The sequence below is a fragment of the Lupinus angustifolius genome, chromosome LG16, assembly GCF_001865875.1.
Source record: "Lupinus angustifolius cultivar Tanjil chromosome LG16, LupAngTanjil_v1.0, whole genome shotgun sequence".
NCBI lineage: Eukaryota > Viridiplantae > Streptophyta > Magnoliopsida > Fabales > Fabaceae > Lupinus > Lupinus angustifolius.
In genome coordinates this window covers 11,142,853-11,148,999 of record NC_032024.1, presented here as the reverse complement: position 1 = coordinate 11,148,999, position 6,147 = coordinate 11,142,853, and positions in this window count along the sequence as shown.

Sequence of the window (6,147 nt, the reverse complement as noted above, 5' to 3'; positions counted from 1 at the left end):
TATATCACTGATATCTAACAAGTGGTATCAGAGCTAGTACAACATGCTAGCTCAACTATATCCGCGTGATCCTAAGGGAATTGAAATGGGTTCCACCAACCCCTTTGGCGGTGATGGTGCATCTATTAACCGCCCTCCCGTATTCAGTGGCAAGGGATACGCCTACTAGAAAGTCCGAATGAAGATTTTTATTGAGGCCATTGATTGGGATATTTGGGAATCCGTAATGAATGGGCCATTCGTCCCACTTCACTTAGTGGATGACGAACCGAAAGAAAAACCTAAAAGCGTGTGGACCGTTGAGGAGCACAAAAAGGTTTAGTACAACCTACGCGCTAAGAACATAATTACATTGGCGCTATCATATGACGAATTCTTTCGGGTATCTCAGTGTCAAAGTGCCAAGGAGATGTGGGACACATTACAAGTGACACACGAGGGCACTAGCAAGGTCAAGCGCGCCAGGCTGAATGCGTTGTCACATGAAAACGAATTATTTCGTATGTTAACAAGTGAATCTATTAGCGATATGCAAAAATGATTGACTCATATTGTAAATCATCTTGTTGCACTTGATAAGATTTTTTCCAAAGGAGAACTTACTAACAAAGTTTTACACTGTCTTGACAGGAGATGGCTACCTAAAGTAACTACAATCATGGAATCTAAGGACCTTGATTCCATGCCTTTTGCAACATTATTCGGAAAGCTTCAAGAGCACGAGATGGAGCTTGGACTCCTGATCATGCATGAAGTGTCATACCGCAAGAAGAAAGGCATATCTCTTACAACAACAATACCACAACCTATTGAAGAGATAGATAATGATGACTCTGACTCTGACATTGATGAGGAAACGTTAAACTTTCTCGTATGAAAGTTTGGGAAATTCTTGAAGAAGAAAGGAGGTTTCAAACGTTTTCAAAAGAAAGAGGCGCGAGAATCAACAAGAAAATGCAAGAATAAAGAGCGCTTCCATTGCCATGAATGTGGTAAGCCGGGTCACATGAAATTTCAACGTCCCACTTACCTGAAGAAGGTTGATTCAGAAAAGAGCACTCCCCGAGACTTCAAATCAAAGAAAGCTTATATTGTCTGGGATGTACGGGAGGAAGAGACGACATCAAGCACCTCGGATGAAGAGGAGACCGCCAAGCTATGCCTAATGACTATAACAGATAAGGCTTGTGGAATAGGTAGTACAAAGGATGTTGATAATGATTTATATTATGACACATCATCATCTTCTGATGATTCTCCTTCGTATGAGGTTTTATATGATACGTATGTCGAAATGCATGAAGAACTAAAGAAATTAGCTAGAATTAGTGCCGATAGAAAAAGGGTAATTATGCTAAATGATCAAAAAATATTACAACTACAAAAAGAATTAGATGAGCTGAAATTAGAAAATGAAACTTTAGATCTAATTTTTTCTTGTAATTCATGCGATTGCTCTAACGATAAATTATGTCAAACAACTGTCTGTGAGTCTTGCGAGGACATGAAAAATGAGATTTTTAAACTAAATGAAAAACTCGCAAAACTTACAGATAGTCAAAACTAATTAGATACCTTGCTAAGTAAAACAAGAAATGTTGGTGACCACACTAGATTAGGGTATATCCCCCATTACGTAGAAATAGACCATATAGGAAACCTGTAACTCATACTAATAAAAGGTCTTATAATAAAAATAGAGTTCCTACATGTTTCTATTGTGGCACACATGGCCACACCTCTTACTCCTGTTACATAAGGAAATATGGGATACCGAGTGGTGTTTACGCTTGGGTGAAAAGAGAGATAACTCAATGGTTACTAACAGAATAGGACCCAATATAATTTGGGTACCTGAAACCAGCAAGTGATCTATTTTGCAGGTATGTCTACTAACACATGGACAACATTGGTATCTTTACAGCGGGTGTTCGAGACATATGACATGAGATAGGTCAGAATTCCTAGACTTATCATTGAAGAAAAAAGGTTTCGTCACATACGGAGATAATAACAAAGCAAAGATCCTAGGCACCAGAAAAATTGGCAACTCAACTCATGCTGTAATCGAGAACGTTCTATACGTCGAAGGTCTGGAACATAATCTTTAGAGTATTAGCCAACTCTGCAACAAAGGTAATCTTGTGTCATTTGATTCTGAATGTTGTATAATCCGTGACGTTTTATCTAATAATGTAAAGTTTGTCGGCTATCGTGTTAATAACATATAAATGGTTGACCTGTAGGATGTCACTTCTATTTTCTCAAAATGTTTTATTTCAAAAGAAGATGGCATCTGGCTTTGGCATAGACGAGTCGCTNTAGGATGTCACTTCTATTTTCTCAAAATGTTTTATTTCAAAAGAAGATGGCATATGGCTTTGGCATAGACGGGTCGCTCACATTCATGTGAAGCATCTAGAAAAATTATCTAAAAATAATTTGGTTATCGGTCTGCCAAAACTTGATTTTAAAACTCAGGATTCTTGTGACATGTGTCAAAAACGTAAACAAGTTAAGAATTCTTTTGGTAAAAAGAATGCGATATCCACTACTAGACCTTCGGAGCTTCTCCATATGGACTTATTTGGACCATCGTAGATCATTAGTTTTTGTAGAAGTTTTTACGCTTTGGCAATTGTTGATGATTTTTCTAGATTCACATGGACCCTATTTTTGGCATCTAAGAGTGATGCATATAAATCTTTTAAATGTCTAGCCAAACAAATTCAAAACCAGTCTAACCTTAAATTTTTTTACACACGATCCAACCATGGCAGAGAATTTGAATTTCATAAGTTTAATAAATTTTGTAATAAGCATGGCATCATGCGTCGGTTCTCGGCTCCCCGTACCCCTCAACAAAATGGAGTTGTTGAGAGGAAAAATAGAGTTCTAGAGGAGCTCGCAAGAACCATACTAAACGAGAGCAAGGTTCCCAAATATTTCTGGGCTGATGGAGTACACACTGCCTGTTATGTGATGAATCGTATACTTTATAGACCTACTTTTTCAAAAACCCCATATGAGATTTTAAAAGGTCAAAAACCGAATATTGCTCATCTTCATGCATTCGGGTGCAAATGTTTTACTTTGAATAATGGAAAAAGAATTTTGGGAAAATTTGACTCGAAGGCTGATGAAGGCATATTCTTAGGGTATTCATTACATAGTAAGGCTTTTCGTGTGTTTAATAAGTATTCTATGCAAGTAGAAGAGTCTATTCATGTTCATTTTGATGAATCTTCTCCAAAAGAGAAGAGAAAGGTCTTTCCTGATGATGTTTCAGGTGTGCTAGAAAAAGCTTACTTAAGGGTCATAAACTAGAACAAAGAAGAAGATACATAACAAATAGTTCAAGATGAGCATCAGGACATGCCGATTGCATGGAAGACCAAAAAGGACCATCCATTAGACACGGTCATAGGTGACATATCTACGAGGGTGGTAACTCGTAGTTCTTTATATAATTTCTGTAATTTCATTGCATTTGTGTCTCAAATTGAGCCAAAGACCATCGATGAAGCCATCGAGGATGTACACTGGGGTATAGCTATGGAAGAGGAGCTAAACCAGTTTGAGTGTAATAATGTTTGGGACTTGGTCCCTAAACCAAAAGAACATCTAGTGATTGGTACGAGATGGGTCTTTCGTAACAAGCTAGATGAATCTGGCTTGATAATTAGAAATAAGGTTCGCTTAGTGGCCAAAGGCTACACCCAGGAGGAGGGCATTGATTATCATGAGACCTACGCTCCTGTAGCCAGACTTGAGGCCATTAGGATTTTATTATCCTTCGCATCTATCATGAATTTTAAGCTCTTCCAAATGGATGTTAAGAGCGCATTTTTAAATGGCTATATTCAAGAGGAGGTGTACGTAGACCAACCACCAGGGTTTGAAAACTTCAAATACCCGAACCATGTATATAAACTCAAGAAGGCCCTTTATGGCCTGAAACAGGCTCCCAGAGCCTGGTACAATAGATTGAGTTTGTTCCTATTAGAAAAAGGGTTCAAAAGAGGTATGGTCGACACCACTCTCTTTATCCGTAGATTAGATAATCATGTTTTACTTGTTCAAATATATGTTGATGATATAATCTTCGGATCTACTAATGACAACCTATGTAAGGAAATTTCTGAGATGATGCAGGGCGAGTTCGAGATGTCGATGATGGGTGAGCTGACCTTCTTCCTTGGGCTTCAGATTAAACAAATGGAAAGTGGCATCTTCATTCATTAATCGAAATATTGCAAGGAAATACTAAAGAAATTTGATATGGAGCAATGTAAAGATCCATCTACTCCTTTGACGTCCTCATGCTATCTAGATAAAGATGAAAAGGGAAAAACTATCGAGGTAACCAAATATCGTCAGATTATCGGCTCATTATTATATTTTACTACAAGTCGCCCCGATATTATGTTTAGTGTTTGTATGTGTGCTAGATTTCAAGCTTTGCCTAAAGATTCACATTATACTAAACGCATCATGAGATATTTAAAAGGAACAATAAATATGGGATTATGGTATCCTAGGGATGCCTCATTATCCTTGGTAGGTTACTCAGATTCCAACTTCGCTGGATGTAAGTTGGATCAAAAGAGCACTAGTGGGACTTTCCATCTATTATGCAGTTCCTTAGTGGCATGGCACAGCAAAAAGCAAGCATGCGTTGCTTTGTCCACCGCAGAAGCGGAATACATCGTCGTTGGCGTGTGTTGCGCTCAAATCCTTGGGATGAAGCATCAACTTAAGGACTTTGGGCTTAAACTAGAAAATATTCTCATTAAGTGCGATAATACGAGTGCTATCAACCTTTCCAAGAATCCCGTTTTGTATTCGAGAACCAAGCATATAGAGATTAGGCATCACTTTTTACGTGATCATGTTCAAAAAGGCGATTGTGTGCTAGAATTCATAGAAATCTCTGATTTTGAAAGAGACTCGGTTGCTCAAGTTTCAGGGAAGAAAGCCTACGTACATAAGGTATGCCAACTTTGATTTTCCGCATGGAATGCAAGCACAAGGGGTTGTCCCCTTTTTGGAATTGAAAGGTAACATTTTACGCTGCTCTAGTTAGGGAATACTATGCTAATTTTAGATACAAGGATGGGAAGTACTGGTCTATGATATATGGAAAACTATTTCAGCTGAGTGATGACATATTCATGAATATGGGTGGATTATCGAGTAATGGTGCTAGTTTAGGAAATTGTGACTGAGTTAACAACTCTTTTGATACTGCTGAAGTGTATAAGTCGTGGTTGAGGAGACCTCAATTATATGTTCAAGGTGAATTGACAAAAGCTGGGTCATTATCCGTAGAGAATAGGCTCTTGCACTATCTGATTTCTTACATACTGATTCAAAGGAACACAAATCATGCACTCCTACCGTGAATGAGTTGAGGTTCATGTATGCGGTCAAGGAAAATGTGAGGATTAATTGGCCTGAAGAGATCCTGAGGGTCATGTATAGTGTCTCTACATCGCAATCAAAGTTGCTTCCCTACAATATTTTCATCTCATGCATTATTGACTATATGAATATTGATGTTTCCGATACTATTGTTGTGGAATGTTCTGATAAAGATCACCTGATTGGTGAAAATTTGATCCATAAGATGGACATCTACAAGTATGGCAATACTAGGAGGATTTCAACACTGTGAACCTCGACCCATCTGGTGAGGATGATCAAGATGAAACACATGAGCCAAATGCTACTACTCAGGGGGAGTCTTCTGAAAATGCAATTCAAGAACAAACCTTTGGACCAGCTCTCTTGGATGCTATGGAACAACGACTTAACAACATGGTGGATCTTCATTTTCAGTCTTTGAAGGACACATACCATACGAATTTAGAGAACTTTGAGGAGCGTCAGATTGCCTACATAGATAATCATTATCAATCCCTGAGGAACTTCGTTTAGACAACTGCTGATTCACAAAGCAAAAGGTTGTGTGCCGAGTTCAACAAGTTGAGCACCCTCATCAAGGATGGTGGTGGCACGATCATTCCTGGTGATAAAGACCCTCCATTTCATCCCTAGTTAGGAGACCTTATATCCTTAGGTTTATCCTTCCTAGTTTATGGATTATGTTGATCCTTGTCTTTCCTTTTGAGAACCTTATTTTCT